At 46.1% G+C, this 24,978-nt stretch overlaps 1 protein-coding gene across 1 annotated transcript in view; it reads right to left on the reverse strand.

Moving 5' to 3' along the window:
- The window catches only part of LOC121103251 (SET-binding protein-like), a 103,693-nt gene extending 89,408 nt beyond the window's left edge, over window positions 1-14,285 (reverse strand). The window contains exon 1 of the mRNA XM_040632564.1: window positions 14,173-14,285. The gene's annotated coding sequence lies outside the window, so the exon portion shown is untranslated. The remainder of the gene's footprint in view (window positions 1-14,172) is intronic.
- Window positions 14,286-24,978: the final 10,693 nt, after the last annotated feature.

Genomic DNA, 24,978 nt, shown 5'->3' on the forward strand with positions numbered 1-24,978 from the left:
AGTCAAAGACTTTCCTTCCATTACGTTAGAATTTTATTAATGACAAAATGAGTATAGCGCGGATCTCTTTCCTTTTATTTTTCCCACAACACGATGAGCCTTTTGGCTCTACAGAGGCAGGTGCTTCCTAGGTCGGGAATATCCCCTTCGATCATTCCTTTAGATATTTCTTCTATGGAATGGTTCAGGCTTCTTTCTGTTTTTCCCCATAATCCTCACTTTAGAGCTCCCATCTCTGTCCTCCAGTGCCCTCATTTTCTCTCTCACTGTTTTTATTTCTTGATTTTGCACTGTGGGAGAGCAAACCCTAAACTACCTTCCATAACAGCAACATAATCTATTTTCCGTGGATGTTTCACTCTGCTATTACACAGCTCATATCCTGGCCTTCTTTCTCTACCTCGTCCATCCTCCTTTCAGCTGACTCTGATGCCTTTTCATCTCGGCCACCTCCCTCTCTATTACTCTGTGCTCCTGGCCCACCAGGGTCGTGCTTCTTCCTGCTGCAGACATCTGGCAACTTCCCAAAATTCTTATTCTGCAGCTGTAGTAATTTTCATGATACTGGTCCTTTTACCTTCCTTGGGTGTTTTTCCCTCTAAGGACTCATGTTGGTTCTTTCTCTTTGCTCATGCTCTCAATGAGGGGAGCGTCCTACAGAGTAGCCTTGACCTACAGAGAAAGCACCAGGCTGCTTTTGACTCTACATTCCTGTCCATCTGGAAGGCAGTCAAATCCTCCTGTCTTGGGCTATTGCTGTTATCAGTGATCCCATCATCTCAGATTCTCGAGAACAGTACCAGAGGTGTGCAAGAGCCAATCTCTAGGAGCTCCGGAGAGCCTATCCTGTGTCATGGCAATGGGGTCAGGCTGGCAACTTGAAAATCAGCTATGGTAGGAGCATTTACACCACAGGAATCAGCGAACTCCACAAACTGCAGCTTAAAAACAAATCTGGAGAGCAGGGCGCTAAGCATTTACTAGAACGCCACTGACAGCAGACATCTACCTATGACTGTTTTGCTGGACTCTGGGCGCTTCTTCTGCCAGATTCTTTGAAACTCTGACGAGCTGAAATGCCCAATAGGCACTATGACAAGGGCTCTCTGTGTCTCCCTCGGAGCTGGACTTGAGGAGCTGTCTCTGCCCAGAAGGCAATGTCCTGCTTCCGTTCCTCCCAAACCTCCCTCCTTCCGTCTTTCCCATATGTTTCCTGAAAGCTGTAGACTTTGAGACGATGTATAACGATGGTAGGAGGGAAACCATCACCAGTTGTCTTATTAAAGTTGCCCATGCAGGAGACCCGATGACTGCTGATTTTTCTAGTTGACAGAGATTAGGAGTTTCTGATCTTAGAAGGCAAATGGTGTAAAAGGATGGAGTGTAATCCCACCTCACTACAGATAGAAAAGCTAATGTATTTCAACCTAGGCTCATTGGCCTAAAGTTCTAAGAATCCCTTCTCAGATACTTTTAAGAGACTGACAGTCTGACTTTGGTTTTGGGGGTGGATGAGTATTCATATTTCTTTATGTCACCAAGGTATTTAGGTGAGGCGTCAGAAGTGGCCTTTCCCATTTGATGGACTTGGCATGAGCCTCGGAACCTCCTCCTGTCCCCTTGAGTTAAGGTGTTCATTACTCAGGCCCAGCTCAAATGGCACTTCCCTGGGCTTCATGACCAGATCAGGACCCCTATTTTGTGCTTTACAGCATAGAGCTTTTCTTCACTGGCATTTATTATATTTTATAAACATGCATGCCACTCTTGGTCGCAACTCTGCACCCTGTCTCCTCCCACACTAGATGGTAAAGCCCCTGAGGGTAAAAGCATGTCTGTTTGGCTCATCATGGAATCCCCAGAGTCTAGCGCAGCCCCTGATCCATGCAGAAACACTCCAGATTATTCGCTGAGTAAATGCTGAATGAGAGAGTATGTCAGAGGCCACCAAAAGCCATTTGACTCAGGTGCCCATGACTCTGAGTGATGTGTCCCTGAAATCCTTCCTGCTGCAGAAACACCCAAAGTAAATGCTCCATAAACATTGATAAATTGATCCAGTGACCCAACCCTTACCCAGCTCTCAATCAGTGAGGGCAAAGGTAGCTCTGCACCTCGGCTCTCTAACCCTACAAACACACCCGTGGCCCACAGCAAAGAATGAAGGTCAAAGTCTGTGGCTTTTCATACCGGGTACCTGGGTGGTACCTTCCTGATCACAGATCACCTCTTCCAAGCAGTGTTCCCTGAGTGCTACACCCCCCACATTCCTCAACAGTGTCTGCTGAGCTGCGGCACCCCCAAAGCCCCCTGATTTGCATCACTTCATGGGATTCCCTACTAATTCCACTGCTGCCCTTTCTCCTTTCTCTACATTGTCACCTCTAAGTCATCCTTCAGGATTTGGGTCAAGTTTCACATCCTTCATTAAAGCCAGCTAGACCTTCCTTTTCCATTCCTTTTGCCTTGTGTGTACACATGTGCATGCGTGTGCATGCGCACACACACACACACACTCACTCTCTCTTTCACACTCACAGATGGTCTTGCTCTCACTTCCCTGGGCATTCTGCTATCAAGGCATTTGGCAAACTGTATTACAATGTTCCATTTACTTGTTTCTCTCTCCCACCAGACCAGGAACTCCACACGGGTGGGGGCTGGGCTTCACATGGATCTCTGACACAGTTCAGAGCACAAGGAGCATACACAGTAAGGATCTGACAGTGAGTGTCCAAGCCACGTTTCTCCTTGAAAAGAAGAATGGAAGTGATCTGATGTCACGTGTTTACTTAGCCTTTCTTCCCCACTTAGTAACTGTTCGTAGAAAATATGTTTACACTGTTCAAGTCTCATTTGGAAATTGGGTTATAATCCTACCTCAAGGGTTGTTTTGAGAAGTAATTGAAGATTAAATAAGATATTTATGAAAGAACATGCCGGGATCACCGTGGTGGACGCTCAAATTTTTTGGTAAATTTGATTTGCTCCCTCATCTGTGTCATCTAAGCTAGTATTTGGCTAATCGCTGCCTCTCTTCACAGATCCCAAGTAAAGCCTGAGGGACAGGGGTTGGAGGCCAAACTCCCCAATCTCCCTATACAATGCGAAGCACATACAAATAGTTTAATTTGCACCTGCTAACTTGAGTGTTTGATGTTGTTTGAGTATTGCTTTTTTCTTCTTCCCAGTTTGTCTTATGGAGGAAAATGACTGAGTTTAGTCACAAATTACAGGCTTAATTCCTTGCTCTGCCAACTGGCGTTAGTGGCCTTGGGCACGTTCCTTTTTCTCCCTGGGTCTCCCCAACCTCATCTGTAGTACGAAGGGGTGCAATAAGGTAAACTCTGCAACCCCCTCCAGCTCAGACATTCTCAGGTGCTAAGCCTTATCTCCTCAACTTGACAACCGGAGTCGTCCAAAGGCTGAGCTGGTACCTTCCACATCCTTATAGATCATGCTGGGTCCATGGCTCCATCTGGCTGAGCCTAATGCAAAACTAAGGCTCAGTCCCTGTGCTCAGGGATCTCCACAATAGGGAGAAGAAGCAGAACCAAACTTCTGAGGCCCGAAGTTGCACATTGCGCGTTAAACAACAATTCCAGCTCTAGCTTCAAAAATAGTGCCTCCTCTGGGAACCAATAACACAACACAACAACAGGAGCCTTGGGGCCCCTGGGGAAAGAGCTCTAAAGCTCTGGCTTGGCCAATCCCCAAGTTCGTAGGGCAAGCTCTGCCTCTGGCATATCACCTGTTGGCTGTGTTCCTCCACGGAGTCAAGCAAAGCACACACTTGCCCTGAGTGAGGGTGTAAACACAACCAGTGATCTCAACAGGCATTATAAGTTTAATTGAAACAGTGGCCCTGCTATACAGAAGACCTGGCCTCATTTTACAGATGTGGAAATAATAGTCCAGAGAGGTTAATAATTTGCTCAAGGGCCCACACTATTTCTACTAGATCCACAATCAGATTTAGGGTTTATATGATTCCAACGCCTGTAGTCTTACTTTTACATGGTAACGTCTCTAAAATACAAAGTGATGCCACCTTTTAACCAAGCACCACTGGCTGCCTCTCCAGATGTGAGCTCCAAGACCAGTCTGCCATCTGACTGACCACATCGCTTTGAATCCTGGGCATCGGCTCTCTCACCTGCCCTCCTAGTCTTTTCACAGAACTGTCTAAGGCCAACAGTATAACATATGCAGAACAGCACCCAAGTAGCTGAAATATGGTAGACCTGTAAGAAGTAACTGTGATCATAATAGTTCCTGCCCAAGCAGAACACAGAGAGCCACTTGGCAAAGAAAATGATCCTAAATTTTAACATGCATCTAGTATATAACGGGTGCTGTAAGTTTTTAAATTTGATTTAACCCTGAGATGTGCCCATTTTAAGATAAGAAAACCAAGTTGAGAAATTAACTTAAATCACTGAGGTAGTGCTCTTTGACTCCAAATGACATTTTCTTCCCACTGACTCATAACGCCACCAGTCTTCAAATACCCAGAGTTAGTGGTCAGCTTAAACTCTGGTCCTCCACCCTGCCATTTGTAAATTGGGGATGAAAATGATAAAATGATAGACTACCTAAAGGCAAAGGGGATAAACTAAAGAATCCAACAAATAAGAAATTCCATAGTCTTTCTCTCTAGGGCCCCTAATTTTGACGCCACTACCTATTCAGTCCTAATTCAAGTTCCTCAACTTCTCAACCATCTGATTCCACAATTGCTTTGCTCACTATCATTTGAATATAAAGTATAATCTGATACCTACATGTTTGTGCTTCTGCCACAATGGGGATGCTAGGCCTATCAGAGCTAAACAAATATTAGCTCCATTTCCCTTCCTTTATATTTCTCCTTCCGCCATCTTAAACTGCCATTTAAATACAGCATTGTTATGAAAACTTGTGTATGTCTTTTTCCAATTATACATTAAACTCCTGTTGATGAATACCAGTATCAGAGCATTTTTGTTCCCCAGAGTGGTGATCCCCATTCTGAATGCTTGTATATAGTTTATTGTTTATTCTAAAGATGCTTCTTTTGAACCCGATACTGAAGAGTTGGTTGACAAGCCCAATGGTGGATGGGAGTCAGATGTCGGGGTTCTCTCTTGTGTAGTATGTGTGAACGTTCTCTGACTGGCACATCCTTCTGCTCCTCACATCTAATTCCCCTTGCATTCTGAAAACTGTCATGGCTCCCATCTCAACATGCAGCCTTGGCCTTCTTCTCACAGGACCCCATTTCATCTGTCTTGCCCCCCTGACATTCCACAGAACCAAAGAAATGGTCTTCTTTCTGCCTCTACATTACCAAGTTGAGTATCTTCCCTGCGGCTCTGAACTTACGCAAGAATGTCCCATTGTTCAGGACTCAGCCCACACCGCACTACTCCCTGAAGCTCTCTGGGATCTGTCCAACCCCCCGAGGTTCTGGCCTACCATGTGCTCCCACAGTTCAGTTAGTTCTAGGTCACTGTCCTCTGCTGCTCCTCCACTGGTTTGCATAATCTTACAAAGTCTCCTACCAGACTGAGGGCAGAGACAGTGTCCTCTCCATCTCTTGGCATCCCCCCAGCACCCATCAGGGTCTGGTCACACTCATGTTTAAATGGCAATGAGCAAACAAGGTCTGTTGAATCAGGGCTAAAAGTTGATGAGTCTGAATGAAAACTCTGGACAGCTGGATTGGGTCCAACTTAGAGGGCCCTGGGTTTGGTCCTTCCCACTGAGAAGACCTCACACCAGCAAGAGCCTCCCGTGGGTGATCTGCCCCCAGTCTCAGCCCAGAGGACTTTAGTCACTGGGGCTGTCCTGCTCCCGCCAGCTGCCATGCTTGCTCATGACTAGCATTTGCTTGCTCGTGGCAATGCCAAATTCACATTTGAACTTTGTCCCCCCTGTGTCCTGTGCCAAAGCTATTCTACCCACCAAGAACCTCCCCCTGTTCCAATTCTGTCATCAAACCCAACACCACATCCTCCTTGAACCCTTCCCTGACTGCTCCTGATCACACAAATAGCACAATTCCATTAGATCATGCTCCCAGTTTGGCTGCAGACTGAAGCTTTCCATTGGAGCTATGTCTCTACCGACATACTGTCCACTCTCCAAGGGCAAAAGTCATGTCTAATACCAGACCTTTTCCACCTAAGAGCATCAGGAACAAGGGCTTGCATAGTGGCAATGTTGAGATTTTAGTATTTGTGGATCAAAAACCTCACTGTAAGCAAGCACTTGAGTACAAAGTAACGAGCAGAAAGAAGGCCCACAGGGCTCTCACAACAAATCATTCTTTTTAGCCACCATTATTAATCCATACTTAAAAAAAAAAAAAAATCAAAGCTCTCATTGCTCAAGTAACAATAGGTCACAGAGCCACCAACAACTGCAAGGGACTTGCCACCCAGATTTCATTATTCTGCTGCAAGCACAACAATGGTGTCCCAACTGCTTCTGATGAGCGTTCTCGGGCTACTCCGTTGGATCCAGCAAATTCAGCATCTCCAGTCCCCCTGTCTCTCCAGCCCCAAGTTCAAACTCAAGCAGCTTCTTTCCACTGACAGAACTGCAACTCTTTGGCAGATAGAAGGAAGAGTGAAGAAATTGCTTTTTACCAAGTTAGGCTAATAGTGTTGCTTGCTTTTTTTTTTTTTTCCTATCCCAAATAAGTCTTAGCGTAAAAGTAACTGCCATATCTCAGTAGCTTGCAGAACTTCCCTCCTCCTAAATATCCAACCAGCGTGCTCCTCAGTAAGAGTTCCTGTGGAGCTGTCACAGGGCCCCAGATCAAACCCCGGCATTCCTGACCCCACCCCAACCCAAACCACAGAGGCTTCTGGCTTGGGACAAACTGGGGATCACTCCCTTTGACCTCAAAATGCACAGAAACCAACTCACTAGCCGTTACTGAACACAGGCCAGGGCAGGGCAGACGCAGCCGTGGGGGTGGAGAGGACACCCAGGAGCACAGGCATGGCCCCAGCCTTCATGCCCAACAGAATCCACACAAAACAATAACGCCCAGCCCCCCAGACCCAGGAGGTCCGAGGAAACAGAGATTCCAGATGTCCACTTGGAGCAGGAGGCAGTAGCAAAGCCCAGATAGGGAATACACTCCAGATTTTCTAAGCCGTCTGCACTATCTCCCTTGTCTCAGTGCAGTTATCTCACCAAAGGGGGCCAGTATTCAAAAAAGATGTAGAGAATCAATCCTTTTCTTCCTTCCACACTATTCTCTGTCATATTCTTTATGGTATTTCTTCGCACTTAGCTTACCATCTCTCTCTCCCCATCCCCATCCCCGTCCCCCAAGTCTGGCTCTCTGGTTCTAACTGGGGAGCTCACGCTGACCCGATTTCCATTTCTAGAACTCATCCACCACAGTAAACACTTAGCAACGTGCACAACGCCACAGTGGGATTGGTATGGATGATTGTTGGGGTGCCATTAAATGGGTCTCAGGAGCTCTGAGCTTTAGGGGAAAAAAAAAAAAAAGCTTCAAAATCCCTGGGATGGTTTTAGCTACACGATCACAGAATTTCGGAATGGTCCCCTTCTTCCGTAGCAATCAAACTCTTCCTTCAGGACGCCCCAAGCTAGGGCATAGAAAGGCAGCTCAGCCTGTCTGCCGTCAGAAGCCTATGGGTGGCCAGCCCGGCCTACAGCCTGCCTCTCAGGAGCTTTGCCCCGAACCTGTCCCCGCTGCCACCAAGGGCATTTCTCTGCTCCAGCTTCCTTCCCATTGCGGCCAGGCTCACTCCGTCACCGAGGAGCAGGGAAGCACTTGGACTAAAGCAACAAAGAAGACTGCATGGTTAAGTGCCAGAATGAGTGTGGTGGACAAAAAAATGCAACTGGAATTTTCAGAGAAAGTCAAGAGCTGGGTGAGCTAGCGTGGCGATGAGGCTCTCATAGGCACTTCATAAACAGTTGGTGATCGAATGAATGAGTGAATCGGTGAGTGTTAGGATGTACATGTGCTAAAACATCATTACCTCTTAGGCTTGGAAGGAGAGACGGAGTGGGTGATTGCCCCCGAAAAACAGCCAAAAGTATAAAAAGCCATTACCGTAAGTGGTTCTTATTCACTCTATTTAAGAGGCGCACACTGTGTGACTTCCCGACGCAGGGCTCCGGTCCACCTTAAACAACATTTACTTCTAATATTCTATCTCTGCGTAAATGCTGTGATTCACTCACGCCACAGAAATCACTCAGGAGGGGCAGGGCTTCGTGGGGACAACCTGGTCCCTTTCTTTAAGGACTCACAGCCCCGAGGGCGGTCGTGACAACAAACAGCGAGCGTGAGCCGGTTGCCAGGCAAGTGCTTGAGACTTGAAGTGCTCTGGAGACCAGGGTGCAGAGCTGAGAGCCGGTCTGATGTCCTAAGAGGTAACTGCTCTGGCTAAAAGGGACCCCTCGGGACAGCTTCCAGAGAGGAGGCAGCATCACAGAGCGAGCCCAGGTGCGGAGGCGGACGCATGTCCAGAGGGCCCAAGGTGAGCGAGGAAACCAGTCTGATGGGAGCAGTGTTGTGTAAAACGGGGGTCACTGGAGAACGCTGCCAGGTGCACGGTGCATGCATGTTGCTGGACAGGGCAAGCCAGGAATCACGGGAAAGAGAAAGAGGAGCAATCCAGGGGAGGCGGGGAGCAAATGGACTGTGAAGAACTTTCCTGCTTCTAGACAATGTACTAGGTTTGCTAGGACAGAGGCAATCCTGCTAAGGAGTGCTTTTCTTAAGAGAGACTAAACATTCTGTCCTGAATGTCACTGCTGAATGGCTAGAACTCCCCATGGGGGACCCCCCCTCATTCTCTCTGGCCCTGGCCCTGACTCTGTGCACCTCCATGTCTTTTTCCTTTTGTTCTTCTCATTTCTAGCGAAGAGCGTTTCCTGAGCCCCAGTACGTCTGTGAGCCCAAACTGGATATTACCTGAGACTCTGAGTCTTAGATACACATGGCGTATACAAGGCACCTAATAATTCAACTGATTTCAAATATACATACACACATTTTCCTTATGAGTCAACTCAAGAGCAGAAAACAAGCATTCCCCAACTGTCTTAGAACACAAGGGCCCCTGTAGGCATTTCTGGTCACACCAGAGGGTTTTAATCTCTGGGCTATGGCGACAATAATCGCACGCACCAGTTTCTAGGAGCCAGCATGGAAATCCTCTCAGAGTTCAATTACAGAAATTAGCTGGTATTATTTAATCCTCCCAACCCCTGTGAAGTCGTCAGGGTAAGCATCTTTATCCCTATTTTCCTGATTAGGTTACTGAGGCTCAAAGAGGTTAAATAACTTGCCAGGGGTCCTTCAGCTGGGAGGTAACAAGGATAGGATCCAGAGCAGATCTTGTCACTTCCAGTGTGACGTTGTTCACACTTTAACACAGCCCAGGTCCCAGGTGGGCCGCCTTCTCTTCTGAATGGGGATACACTGCTTCTGGGGGCCTCCCTCCTTAGGAGAATCACGGGGGCAAATCTGATACGAAGATATCTTGAAAAGAACAAAGAGCCATGCATATGAAAAGGAGTGCTTTTGATGGGAGAAGTTGGGGGCTGGGAAACATTTTTCTAAGCTCAAAGTTCTGAAATTCTTATCTGCTCACCATTCATCCTCACCCATCCCAGCACTTGGAAAGGTGGAAGCCTCAGCCTGTCTGGGGTCAGCTCAGTTGGTTTGGCCTGCAATTATTTCTCACGGGTCTGCGGATCACAGTCCATCATCAGTTCCCGGGAAGGGCTACCTGCTTCCTCAAAAGGTGTCCTGTGGACCTCAGGGCTGCTCTCACTCTCCATTGGACCCTGGCATCATTTGCTCTGAACTGGACAGGAAGTCAACTTGTGGGTTTCTAAGCCAAAGGCCACTTTTAAAAAATGCTCCCTCAACCTTGGAGGGCACCCACTGAGGATATAAGAAAACCAACTCTGAAAGGGACGCTGCTCTGACCTGACATTTTGAAAGACCTTTGAAAATTCCAGATAAGAGCTCTAACGGCCCATTAACTTGTACTCAATCATCTGAGGTCCCCGGTTCCCCCCAAATTTCATATTGCCCCAACTTGGTATGTCTAAGTGGACATCAGAATCTAGTTGAAGGCTAAGTGAAAATGGAAATGAAAACCCAAAGGGAACAAGACTATAGCGTGGTATCTTTGCCCCGTATTCATGAAGTGGTACGCTCTGTGGACACCTTGGTGTTTACCTTCCTGTGTTTCAAAGGTTAGGCTACCCAAAGAGTTTGTGAAACACCAGGGCTGCCTTTAGAAATCTCTCTAGAAGCAGCTCAAACCTATGGCAATATATAGAATGGTGGTGTTTCTCACTTAATCCTGGCTTAAACCATTTTAAGAAGCTCCCCGGGCTTCATAATAGACCACAGAACGGGAGCCAAGTTGGATGGCTTTGTTCCCTTCATCACAGGAACTGAAGGACCAAGCACAGTGTTGTGTGGCAAGGGCTCTATGAGGCTTCCTTTTCTTCAGGGAATCCCCCCCCCAAAGACCTCCCCCACACAGCGGGTCCCTGAGTAAACTCAATAACATCACCCCATTTTTTAAAGCCCTGCAACTCATGACAATGCCTATGTGTTAATAATAATTTACCCCATTCTTCTGGCAGGAGCAGAACTGAAGCAACTTGAAATGCCATCAGCAAAAAATTATTTATTTCCCATTCCTGAGCAGCAGAGAAAACAAGGTTTCATTGGCTGGGTCTGCCTTCAATAGCTTTCTGGTTTCAATTAAAACTTCAAGTCTCCAAGGGAAAAACTGGCATTCTGGGAGGCTGAGGCCCAGCCAAGTTTCAGTGTCTCTACAAGAATCCAGAAAGGACGTCCCATGCATCTAGCCACTCTCATCCTCCTCCTTTTGCATATTATAGAGAAGCTTTGCAGCAGAGATTGAAGTACAACTCAAAATAATGCCCGGCTTGAAAGAACTCTCCTGGAGGTGCGGTTTTTGTGCCAGAGAAGTATCGATTCAGCCCCTAATGGAATTGAAAGTCAAGATAACAGCAGAAACGGAATCAGGAATCCAGGGGAAATGCCTACCTATTTATTTCTTCTTCAGCAAACTCCTGCCTCCTGCCTCTCCCCAGCTACCGTTTTCAACTAAATTCTACAACTATTCCAAGCACTGTTTTCGCTTTCTCGCAACCCTCATTTAGGTCAGGTGATTTACAAAGTAAATTTGTGATTTACTTCGTGACTTACAAAGAAGGTTGCTGTGAATAATGCGAGTACATGACCAGAAGCCCTCCTGGCACCAAAGAGGCTCCGTGGTGCACTCAGGGATACCCCTAGGATTCCCCTGTGTGAAGTCCAAAACTGGGCCTGCCAGCATCGCCTTCCTATGTAACATTACGATGTTAACATACAAAAGATCAGATTACACCCCTTGACTTGCCTAGCCCATTTATGAACATATAAGGCAGTTGATATTTTCTCCCAAGCCAGAAGTGGCCCCTTCCTACCCTACCGCTGCCTCTCAGCCACTCCCCCTTATGTTCACTACAAGCCATCCCCTCCCCCACCTCCAGTTTGTTTATTCCAGTGACACGTCTATTTTCCCTGCTCCAGGAGACAAGTCCGTTTCCCTCCTCTGGCTCCGGATTGCATTCCCTCACCACCTCCTCCCCCAGCCCAGCTCAGGTTACTAGAGTGGCTAGCAGTGCCCACAACCCAGCTTTTGCACAAATTCAACTTCCCAAAACTGTGATTTTTGTCTTACCCGGGGGAGGGGTCATAGGTGCAAAAGCAGCACTTTCAAACTACCTGGTTTCCCTATCCTCTCGGGCTACCTTCCCTGAAGTTTGCAAATACTCTTATGTTCCACCTTACTCTTCTGCTGTCCTAACACCCTTCTCTGATAGCAGACAATTTCATTAAGTACAGAGGAAAACACGACATCTTCAACTTCGCTCTGAAACCTTGGACTCCTGCGTCAGGGCAGGAGATCAAGCCTCCCTCCAGGAGTCTCAGGATGGTGGAAGCCACAGCAAGGAGGAGAAAGGGGAGGGAGTGACCAGGGATTGTAAATTGGCTACATTTTAAAGTGCTACAAACTTTCTCCTCCCTCACACGCCTCTGGCCAGTTTGGCCCCGCCTCCCCATCCCAGCCAGACAACATCTAACTGGGGTGAGCAAAGGAAACTCTCCCAGACTGTCCAGGTCTGGCCCCAGTGTTGCAGATGTGGCCTGCACAGAACAACACCCTTCCTCTCCACATTCCTCTTCTCTACTCCACTCCCGTACCCACCTCCCGAGAGACACGCACAAGCACACGCACAGGTTTCTTAAATGAAGATGAGTTTGAACAGGGTGAATGAGATTTACCTGTGTGAACTAAAGGAGGGTCGGTAGCAAGATAGTTTTAGTGACAGCTACTTGACACTAGTTTTTTGTAAGAATCTATAGGAAAAAAAGAAAAACAGGATAAAGAGCAAAGGAATGAAAAGGAAGAGAACAAAAAATAATGTAAGAGGAAAACAAGTAGTATTAGATTTCCTTAAAGACCACAGACTCCAACCAAACTTTAGGGAGAAAAAGGTGTGGATAGTGGAGGAGAGGGGGTGGAGGCTTGGAAGGAAAAGTAGTTGTTATAGAATTCCAGAATAAACCACCCTTTTGGAAGAGTTTCTGAGGCGATAAAGAGACACACAAATTGGCCTTTTAGCATTAGACGCCAACCATGAGATTATCAGGACAGTTTATTTGAAGCGGAAACAAATCGGAAATCCTTCCCTCAGCAGTCCTTTTAGATGGATATTCACACCCTCAGAACCCACACAGACACACATAAAGAATAAATGCAGCATCGGGGGCAATAAGAACCCCCTCCCCATACCCTCGGTACCTCTAGCCTCATCTTCCACTTCCAATTGCACAACTTTCCGATCTCCAAAGAAAATATTTCCAGTTGGATCCGATTTCAGAATTGTTGTAAGCGTGTGGGTCATGGGAGGAGGGGTGTTTGCAGCGAGTAGGGGAGGGGGACTGGAAGACAGCATTTAGGCAGTCACTTATTTTTTTAGAACCAGCATGCTCTACCGATCAGAAATTGCTATTACCCAGCAATGCTTCCATCACAAACAGACACCCAAAACAGCATCGCCGTTATCACCATCTTGCTAAAGATCTGCCCGGTCCAGTTTACCTGACTCTGTCTCTGTGGAACTTCTCAGACAGTGTTTTAGCCAAAGAGATAATGGTTTGAAAGACAAAAACAATAAATCGATACTGAAGGGCTCCCTTTCCGGAGTGATTTCCCACTGGAAACCACCGAACGGGGAAGCCTGCCCTTAATTCTCCAGCCCAGGGCTCCTCTAGAAACACACACAATGCGTGCTTTCAAAAAAGGCAGTCGTCTGCTTTTAAGGGAATTCCTGTCTTTTCAGAGTCCCAAAACCGGAGAGCACGAGAAAGAGACTCAGATCCATTGATTAAGATTTTAAGAGAAAGACTAACACAGAGCCACAACACAAGCACACACCAACCTTCGCCGGCTGGACCACTTCTTCCCTGTTCTTCTTTCTATTAACGACACGTTAGATTCTCACACATTTCCCCCCCAAAAAATCCAACTAGGTTACAATGTAGCTCTCTAGCTCCACTTAACCTGCAAGTTACAAAGAGACCCCCCAAAATAATATATATATATATACACACATATCCTGCTGCCTTCCCACCCCTTTCCCTACCCCCTCCCCCTCCCGAGTCCACTCCACCAACGCCAAACCCGCCAGCCCCGGCAGCCGGCGGCTGGACCGGGGGAGGGTGCAAAAGGCGGGGGGGGTTGGGGGGGAATCAGATTAGGCGAAACTCAATAAGCTCCCAGCCCTCCCTTCCGACGCTTCCACCATCGCCGCCACCAACGGGCCACTCCAAATGAGCCAGCATCGCTGCCCACCCGCAGGCGGGCCGGAATCGCGCCCATCCTCCGCAGCCTGGCGGGGACCGGCATCCCGCCCCTTCGGCCCCGTCTCCCCCTTCCCGCCCGGTGCAAAGTCAAAGCCCCGGCGAGGCGACGTTAACTTTTGCATACCGGGCACACACACACCGCCCCCGGCCCCGGGCGTGCGGGGGCCCGCGGCGCCGCGGGAGGCTGGGCGCCGTGCTCCCGGGCCAAGGTCGCCGCGCGTGCTCACCCATGTCCCGGCGGCTCCGGCTCAGCTGGCCCCGGCGCTCGCTCAGATCCCGGCTCCCGTCGCTCGCCCGAGCCCCCAAAGGTGCTGCTGCGGCAACTCCATGGCGATGAGCATCTGTCAAACGGCGAGCCGCGGGCGGGCCGCCCTCGCTCGGGGGGCGCCGGGGCCCCCAGGCGCGCAGGCGGCGGCGAGCGGCGGGCGCCCGCCAGCCCCGCGCTTCCCGCCCGGCGCGGCCGCCTCCGCCGCGCCACCGATTTATGGAGAGAGATATCAAGGGGGAAAATGGCGTCTCCGGAGCCCGAGGAGTCCTGGAGTAATCACATTCACACACACACACGCCCGCACGCACACACACTCGCACACACTCGCACACAGGCGCGCGGCGAGCCCGGCTAATTTTAGCAGGAGCCAAAAAAAAAAATTATATATATATATATATCCCCGTCTCTCCGATCAATGCTATTTTTTTTTTCTTTTCTTCAAAGGATGGATTGGAGCTTTAAAAAATGTTGCCGGGTTTGGGCTCGCAGGAGGCGGCGCGCGGAGGGCGAGGGCGCTTTTGCTGAGCTGTGCAGTTCGGTCCGCGGCGCCGGGCGGCCCTGCCCGCCCGCTCGTCCGCCCGCGGTCGCTAGTGCTGCCGCCGCCGCCGCCGCCGCCGCTCCATGGCCGCGCCCGCCCCGCGCCCCCGCCGCGTCCCCTCGACGCCCGCCCGCGTCCCCGGCGAGCGCTGGAGTGGGGTCGGGCCCGTGTGCCTGCCTCCCGCGCCCTCTCCCGAGTCCCGGAGTCCTAGTGAAAGGAAGGGGGAGGGCGCGGGCGGGGGAGGGGGGAGGATCGGAGCGGCCGCGCGGGGACCGCCACCCCGCGATCTGCCTCGGAGGGGGCGCGGGCGCCCACACTACTCGCCCCACGGACCAGGGGACGCTTCCCGGCTCTAGCCGGGGGAGGCGCAGCCAGTAACCAGCGAGCGACCTCTCCCTACACCCTCCCTCTCTCGGTGAATTTCGGTGAATTTCGATCAATTGGAGGGAGTGGGGTCTTGCTGGGGGAGGAGAAAAACAGTTCGTGGAGGCCGACCGGTGACCCCTCGCCGCCCCTCGTGCCCCTCCCGCTCCTCAGCGCCCTCGCGGCCCAGCGGCTCCTGCGCGCCGGAGTCAGACGCGGGGACTGGGCGGCCGCGGGGACTGCCGCGGGCTAGGCGCGGGTTCCCGGGCTCAACACTGCCACTATCTGACACAACAGGAGCAGTGTTGGGGGGAGCTGCGCGATGAGGCGCGAGATGTGATAGGCTCTGGAAACTGGGTGCATTTTTTTTAACCTGGTAATTGCATTTCACTTTCAAAGGTTTATTTTATTTTACTTTTTTTTTTTTTTTTTGGTCAAGCGACATATACGCACCACATAGGTGCATGTTTTTGTTATTCACAAAAATTGGACACCTGATAAGGGGAAAGACGCAGAGATGGCAAATGCACGTTGGCGTGCAATTCCCTTTTCAGGGTGGCGGAAAGAATAAGATGAAATATCTTCAGTTCATACAAAGTACGGTGGTATTTTAAACCCTTTGATTGTTTGCGTTTGGGTTGCAAAAGGGGCGCTTTTCAAGCAACTCACTTGCAACCGAGAAATGGCACTCCTCGGGGACATCTGTATTATAGGACAATATAGGACAGATAGGATTCAGGAAGAATTGCAAGTGGTTTTGCTTAAAGACCTCCAGGTACAGTGTTACTCAGAGCTCAGATTCTGGGAGGACTGTGGCTACCCCCTTCTAGATGAGAGTTTTTGAATATTTGGGTTGAAGAATGGTTTGGTTTCGATTGGCTATGTCCCCCTACCAAGCACCTCAGTGCTGACTTCAGGGTTGGCTGCTGGTTTGACTTTTGCTACAGAGTGTCTTCATTCTCTTCACTCTGCTCACAGTGATGCTGCAGTGAAGTGAGGCAAGGGAGACTGAATCTGGGTGGGAGTATGCCCTCAACTCCCATCCTGGTCCACGTCCCAGGATGCGGTTCAGTCTGGTTGCGAAAAGATAGTTCACCCCCCTCTGATCCCAAGTGCCCTTGCTGTCTTCTTTTTTTCAGAAGAATGTTCTCATTGACCTCAAACTTGTCCTCTGTTACTCATCACTGCAAGACCTCTGTTGTGGCAACGTTTCAATAGGTCTTTGGCTACCCTTTATATTGGGATATTATTATTGGTGGGCAAGTAATGCTTAAGAAGAAAAAAAATCATCAGGGCAAAGTGAGTCGTTGATAGGAGTAGAGATCAAGGAGCAAAATACAATGTCGAAACAACTATTCTCTGTAATCAGATGACCTTTGCTCATTTCCTTGTGTACCCAGATTTCTGAAATCCTATACCTAAGCCCACAGAGGACTAAGATAGCATGTGGGCCATTTCCTACACTTCCCAAATGGAGGAAGTGAGCCCCAGAAATCAGACGGGTTTCCCCATGAGCTTATGCCTTCTGGTGTCGTCTAAGCCAGAACTAAAGCTTGTTGCCCAAGTCTCTGCCTTTCTGTAACCCAGGCATATTTACGGGGTCTTCCTTCCTGTGTCTTGTCTCTTTGAAGAGTGGCTCAAAGAAGCACATACCTTATTAAAAATGCGCTATAATAGATGCTAAGTAAGTCTATAGAATTATAGTGCAGTAAAGTTAACCTGAGAAGTTCTCACCTGGGAATTCACCCGGGAGATCACCTAGCCAGACCTCATCACCTTACAGCTGAGAAAACAGGGATAGAGATGCAATGGACTGTCCAGAGTCACTACATTAAGGCAAAGCCATGAATAGACTCTCTGTCCCTTGACTTCTCGTCCAGTGTTCTTTCCTTGCATGTTGCTCATCTTTTCAATCCTGCGAGATGAGAGGAAGATAAGGAAAAGGGAACCCTCTTGCTCTTTGTTTTATGTAGCTATATATAAAACACATACATATTTACATACATATATACATCTACACATAGTATAGATTATGTATATTTTGGCTGTATTTTAATGTTTAACATATAATACTTTTTGGTATCTAATAATAAAGGCTTCCTAAAAACGAAAGCCCCATCTCTGAATGATATGTTTGTTGATGTAACAGGACCTGTATTCAAATCCTAGCTAAATATCACAGCAATTCTTATCTTCTTNCCCTAGTAGGCCACTTTTCATCATCTGAGAACTGGACCCTAAAACACACACAAAAATCTGGTAAAGAAGTTGGTCTGAAAATTACTACTATGCAGTTTCAAGAAAACGATTCCCAGGGCCCCAGGATCCTGGAGAAAATAATGGGACAACCTGAGCAGCTGATGGACATCCACGCAACACACATCTCTTAGTTCTACACTGTCTCCAACGATAGCATTTTTCAGTCACTCAGCAAATAATTATGTAGTTTGGACTGTGCAGGATAAATGGTAGCACAACTAGATATTCCAACTCAAAATTCACAACCTAGTGGGGAAAATCGGCATGCAAGCTTCTAACTACATCTCATGTATAGAAATACCAGAAAGGAGACATTTATAAAGTTCATGGAACACAGATGCAACAAGAGTAGGGTAAGGTCGGAAATCATATCCTCTTTAGAATTGCTGCACATATATTATCTATTTATTATTTATTTATTTATTTATTTATTTAAAGATTTTATTTATTTATTTGACACACAGAGAGAGAGACAGCCAGCGAGAGAGGGAACACAAGCAGGGAGAGTGGGAGAGGAAGAAGCAGACTCCCAGCGGAGGAGCCTGATGTGGGGCTCGATCCCAGAACGCTGGGATCACGCCATGAGCGGAAGGCAGACGCTTAACTACTGAGCCACCCAGGCACCCTTATTATCTATTTAATATACACATTTCCTTTTCCCCTTTACACACATACACTTTTTTTTCTGCAACCCCTTTTTCCAATCAAAGATAAAACCATTGAGGACTGAGCTGTGTCTTGCATGAACAATGTCAATAAGTATGGATAAGAGTAAATGTTCCTCTGATAGCACCAGATAGCTGACTTGCTGTTGCTTTGTGCTGCAGGCATTCATGCGTCTAGCCTGTAAAATAACCATCATGAAACACCCCCTCGCTGCCCAAGGTCCCCATCAGAGATACTGCAAGGATCTGTAAAATCCTGCAAGATAATTGCTCCCTACATGACTTGAGCACCAGATAAAGAGCATATGTTCAAGTACGAGGGTAGATTATGTCATTTTCACCTCTCTGAAGCTAAAGGTAGAAAGAAGAGTCAAACCCATCCATTCTTCCTTTATAAGCAGTTGAGGTCAAGAAATATAATCACAGGCTCAGAGCTAGTCACCTCCACTTTCTGGGTTCATATACAATACTGAGTCTCAGCTTTTTGGAAAATGAGGTAGTATTATCTAATGTCATGCTTCTCAATACTAACTGTGAATCAGAATTGCCTATGAGAATTACTGATGCTTGGAACACATGTTGATTTAACCTGTCTTGATAATAAATGCCCCAGGTGCTTCTAATATGCAACCAACTTTGAGAATCACTGATCCAATAGAAAGCACATGCCCCCAGAATATGATCCAGATCCTTAGAAAACGCCTAACCTCTTAAGTTAGGTACGTGAATAGAAGATGCAACTAACCAAAGGAGGTGACAGTCACCATGAACTGTAGAGTGATGGGGCCATATTTGGAGTTTGGGAGCAATTCTGGGAATGTAGAAATTGGGAGTACGTTTAAGGATCAAGCCAGCTATAGAATTTTCTCCATATTTGATTCCAGGACATAGGAGAGTTCTAGCAGGACAGTGAGAACATATTGGGAGCAATTGAATTAAGATGTGAAAGCTGTCCTTAAAGGTAAGGAAGGTTCAGGAAAAATAGGAGTTAGTTCGCTTGACTCTGGTCTGGAGGGTACAGCAAGTCCTAATCCACTCATATAATGGGGAGGCAGATCTTAGCTCAATATAAGGCAAAACTCTGTGATTGGATCTGAGACCAGATCGTCTTAAATAGCAATGAACACCCTGCTATGAGAAGTATTCCAGAAGATACTGCATACTCTTATTTTTCACTTCCCTCCAGCCACCGTCTGTGAACTGCTTGAGGTCAAGGGCTTTGTATTATACCTCTATATCTTCAATGGATACGGTTGTTCTTGGAGCCCAGCGTATGTCCGGTAAGGGTTAGTGGAATGTCAAAAACACTTAGCAATTGATATGACATAAGGCTAATTGTCAGAATGAACACGGACACATGACCTTATTCATCCAGGTGATTTCTCTTTAGCTTTTGGATCATGTGGAGGTTCAGGAGGGACAGGGCAATAGAGTGAAGGATGTGAAGGTGAGTTTGGAGCAGTGATTATTCAAAAATTCTAATTTTTTAACACAATCATGCCTATCTATACATATTGGATGAACATCGGTCCTATATCATGAATGAATGAATGGATGAATGAACGAATGAGTGAATCAATCAATCAGGGCTATAGTGGAGAGACAGAAATGGTAGATTTGGATTCTAGTCCTGCTCTGACACTAACTGGATAGGTGAAGCTGGGCGTGTTATTTCCGTACCCTCCCTCTTGGTTTCCTCATGGATAAACTGAGAACTGTAATCCTGTCCTAAGGTATCAATCATCATGCGGCTTACAGGAAATACCAGATATAAAGTTACATTGCGAAGTTAGATAATTCTGTTCAAATACTGGTTTTGATTATTCAATATGATGTGGATATTTAAATGACTCTCTCCAGATGCAGCCTAATTCACCCCCTCTGAAGTCCACATCGTATCTTTGTTCTCTCTAGGAAATGAGAAGTTAATTTCCACTCCTGATTACTCCCACCCCAGCCCCACTTTGGAAAGAGATCTTCTCTCCAGTGGCTTCCCTGATGCTGCTGCAGTTGCTAAGCAACACAGAGCTAAGCAGGAGCAAAATGTAATTGTCCCAGGAAGGGAGTTCCAGGTCCGACAATGGCTGGATTCTAGTTTAGGAAACTTTGCCTTCCTGGCTGCAAGAAATTCAGTAAAAGAAGCGTTCTTGGCACGTGGTTCCTCGTGGATGCTCCAAGAGAGCGGTTTCCGATATTTGAAAGGCAACAAGGTGGGGGGAGGAGCATTCTTCTCGGTTTTCATTTTCTGGCTCCCTGGCAGATTTTTTTGTCACTGTGACTTCAGAGTGCCCCAAATCTGCAACAAGATTTGGAATGCCCCCAATTCCTAACTGAGCCTTAGGAGCCCAGCTCTAAAGAGTTTATGTTTATATCACACAGGAGCCAAAAGGAGATCCCGGAGAAATACCACGGGGAGATGCTGGCTCTTCATTCCCCCCAAGTATCTACCTACTTGGGCCATAACAGGCAGGGTATGCACAGAAAGGTGATATAGAGAGAGCTTGTTTAAATTGAGGGGAACTTATTGAAAGGGAATGTCACGGAAGGCAGATATAGGAAGGATACCCAGGCCTCATGGGAACTGGGAAGTTGCCAGGCAGCTCTTCTTTCTCTCTCCCTCTCCAGCGTCAAACTGACTCTTACCTGTGCTTTTCTCAATCGGTTTCATCCTTCCAGGGACAAATTTTCTCTGTAAGATGCTTGGCTTTGCTCCTTCACAACTTTGGCATATGTCTGACTTTGGTTTCTTTTGTACTCAATGACAACCGTCAACTGCAATCTTTTTTTGTGATTCCATTTTCTCATAGAAAAAATACCTGATCACCTCCCATGCATCTAAGGTGTGTTCCTGATACCTATGACTGAGGCCAAGGGGCTGGCACACGCAAGACTCTCCAGCCTTAAGTGTTTCTTCAGGAGGACCACAGGGAACGTGGCTACAATGGGGAATGGGCTGGGCTGGCACTCCAGGTGTGTTTAGAATAAAGAGCTAAAACTCTCAGCAAATGTATGTATTTCCAGCACTAAGGTCATCTTGCCACATGGGAAGAACTTGAGCTTTGAAGTTAGGCAGGCTTGGGTTAACTCATCCTGAGAAAAATCTCTCTGAGCTTCGGCTTCTTCTTCTAAAAAAATAGACCTACTGATAGCAACTTCACCTCTTTTAGGCATTAATGAGGATAAAGTGAGGTTAAATGAAATAATGTATGATAAGCACCTATGTGGCCAAGATCATGCTAGATGCTATAAGAGTTCAGGAGATGCATAGTATATTTGTCAGTAAACTTTCACTGAGAACCTACTGTTTTTGACCTGTACTTCATACTATGCATATGAAACTGTTAAGAATGTCTTTAGAGAGATTGAGAGCTATCAAGCTAATAAAAGAGATCCATGCAATGTTAGAATCAGGATGGTCATTCCCCCTTCCTTTCTTAGTGGTTGAACCTGAAGAATAGAAACATTGTGATTTATTCTTAACCTCTTACCCAAGGGCAGCTATTGCTCTTAATAGTAGAAAAATCCTCTGTACACAGCTTTGTCCTGCCCTCGGGCACTTGTAATCAATTTTGGCAGGCAAGATTATATGTGAACCAGTAAATTCAAAATACAAGAGATAATACAAACTATACCTGCTACCCACCAATATGAAGACGTAGAAAGGATTCCTTCGTAAGAAAGAGACTGAGATGATTTTTAATGTGCTGTCTGTCTATACGATGCTATGAAACTAAGGGTTGAGAAGAGAAATCCAAGTAAGCTTCAACTTGAACTGCCCCAAAAGAAACACAGGACATAAATAGAGAGAAAGCTGGGGTGTCCAACCTAAGTAGCTTAGTTTTACCAGGAAGTATTTTATAAACATGTGGAATTGTTAGCCCATTACTGCTGACTGGAGTTGGGTCTTGGCTTGACCATTGTCATATGAGTATTAGAAAGACCTAATGATCATAGGTGGGAGGACAGCTTTTAGAATGGTAGGAGGATGGCCATGAGCAAACATTAATTTGATCCCGGCTTTTGGGCTAATGTGTTTATTCCAGACTCTGGGATTAGAATCCCCAGAGTCACTCCTGGTCCCTTGATAGTTAAGATATTCATATCAAATATACTACTATGGATAATGAAACTAGATAGATGCTCAGAAATGTTTTTGTATCAAACCCAGTTGCAAATGATTGCACACAAGGACCACAAAACTCAACCAGCTGAGGAAGCTGAGACAAATTGCTCAAAGTTACAGAGCCAGTAGTTTGTGGACCCAGGCTTCCAAGCCCAATAGCCTGACTCCAAAGCCCACCCTTCTAACCATGGCGCCATACAAACTGCTCTATTACAGTATTGCCTAGTGAATAAACGGCACAGAGACACCTGGATGCTCCTTGTATCACCTCTTTAGAAGGTATTGAATGTACTTGTTGATTTCAGTCTTCTAAGCTAAATGAATCACAGTAACATTGAGACTTTAAATTATAGAGCTGGCAGGTTCGTTAGAAATCATTTGGACCAAGCAATTCATTTTAAAGATGAGAGAGAACTGAGACAAGAAAGATAAACTGACTTTCCCAAATTTTCATGCAGGTGACAAAGCCAGGTTTAGAAACCATTTTGGACTGCAATCACAGAGCCCTTCCCATTATACATAGTTGCCAGGGCTTGGTTGTTCCCTCTGTAGACTGACTCAGACTAGAAAAAAGAGAACCAAGAACTAGGAAGTTCGGCAATCAAGCACCCCTATGAAGGGAAATTTGGGGATGTTCTCTTTGAGAAAATAATTTGGCATATGTTTTTGTGATTGTCCATTTTTATTGTCCATTTTTATTCTGAGTTGTTGCCCAAAGGAAAGAAAATAAGGTTCACAATTAGATTGATATTATCTCAGCAATTATTCTAATTTTTATCTTGTAGTAATTGATAGTAAGAAGATGTATTGGAGGAAAAAGTAAAAGAAAAAATATTTTGAGGGGTTAGGAATAAGCTGTAAGTATAAACTCGTATATGGGGTATTTCTGAAAATAGTTGGTAAATTTTTTTTGTAAAGCAAAATCAATTATTGTAATGGCATATATTCCTAAAAACTATGTAGGATTCATCTATCTATCATCTATCTATCTATCTATCTATCTATCCATCCATCCATCCATCTATCTTGGAAGCCACTGCGTACATAATGATAGGCACTATGAGAAGTGTAAAGAAGGGTAACATACCATCCTAACCTGGGAAACACTCTTAATCCAGACAAGAACTCACAACCTTTAGTTTCAGGTCTGCAGAGAAGTTGAATGTAGAGTAGTCTAAGTTCAGTTATAAGCGATGACATAGGACAACTTATAGGTTTGCTTATGCAGACTCTTAGTTAATTTTACCAAGGTGTCCAGCTTCTGAACATCTCACACACTATTATAAGTAAATGAGTTCCCTTATATACAATATTATGGTTGTCATTGATTATATTGTCTGCAATCAATCTGTATCATCTGCACTTAAAATTAGAAGAAACTGACATGCAGAAAATATGTCCATCAGGTCCTGAAACTTTCTTCCATCAATTAAATTATGTGCAGGTACATGTGTTTCCATCCTTGTCCTCAGTTTCTCAACAGTCAATTCCTTCTCTCTAAATGATGGGATGATGTGTGTAAGATAATGAGCACAGTGGTTGATACATAGAATGGCAAGTAGGCAAATGCAAAAAGTTTCCACATTATCTTGCCCACCTAGATTTTCTGTTTCTCTCTTCTGTATGAATTATAATTTCTTCATGTCACTCACAATTCTGCCCATGGTGACATATCATCCTTTGAAGATTATTACTGTGTTTAATGCTTTAACCACTGGAGCAACCTCTATACGGTTGCAGAGTTGTGATACACAATGCAATTATCTCAAACCAATTTACCCAAATTTGAAAGAACAAAGGAAAAATGAAATATGCAAATTAATAAAATTTAATTTTGTTTAATCTTTGTGCATAAGATAAAACATGGGCTTATTTATGTAATGCTATTCTTTAAATAAGAGTGCTTCCCTCTGAAAGTGGTGACCAAATCTTTTCACTCATGTGAAAAAAAAGACTGATAAAAGGCAATTATATTTCTTATCTAAAGATTTATATGTGTATTAGTTGTATCAGGGTAGGTGTGAAAAGGGTCAGATCTCAGTATCTGTTCTGAAGGTATGACAGAGTTTGTGGGGAAAGCACCCTAAAAGCAGTGGATCAGCCATATAAGATAGGGCAAGCTTCCAACAGTGATATGAATGTTTAGTCACCACTTCAGTAAAGGGTCAAAGATAAAGTTTTGAGTGTGCCCATAGGTAGGCAGAGAACGGTGATAGTGAAGCCTGGGTAGCAAAACTCTGCAGGTAGCATCCGCAAGATCTGTTCATGGCCGGGGAGAAAGAAGAGATTGTCAGAGTGAGACAGAAACCTAGACCTGGCAAAGGGATACCATGCAAGTCAGGTCATTAGAAATGGTGGTCATAACAGAGATTAAAGCAAAAATGGAGTCTTCCGAATGCCTTGTAGAGTGTGGTGTCCCAGAAGGTATCTCTGACTCTGAAACTCAAGTGAAGTGGTACTGGTGGTCAGAATGGAACCCTGGTAGGGCAGTGAGTCATGTCCAATGATCAGTACAGGAATAGACATCCTGGCAGGAAATAAAATATTTAGCACCAGGGTATGTTAAGCTGCTCCAACATTACTTACACAATGACCAGTCTCAAGCATCACCCTACTGGTTCAAGGGGAGAATAAAGAGACTACTTAAGTTCGTCCTTGATCGCTTTGATGCCTGGAGCAGGATTGAATTTTTATGTGGAAATCAATGTGCCTATTGTGGAAAGGTGAGGAAGATACCAGCAGAAGAATTGAGGAGGCTGGGTGAGGGGAGTTGTTTCAAAAGTTCTAATACATTGTAAAGGGAATTTCATTTATGTT

This window comes from Ursus maritimus, unplaced genomic scaffold, assembly GCF_017311325.1.
Source record: "Ursus maritimus isolate PB19 unplaced genomic scaffold, ASM1731132v1 scaffold_18, whole genome shotgun sequence".
NCBI classification, from domain to species: Eukaryota; Metazoa; Chordata; class Mammalia; order Carnivora; family Ursidae; genus Ursus; species Ursus maritimus.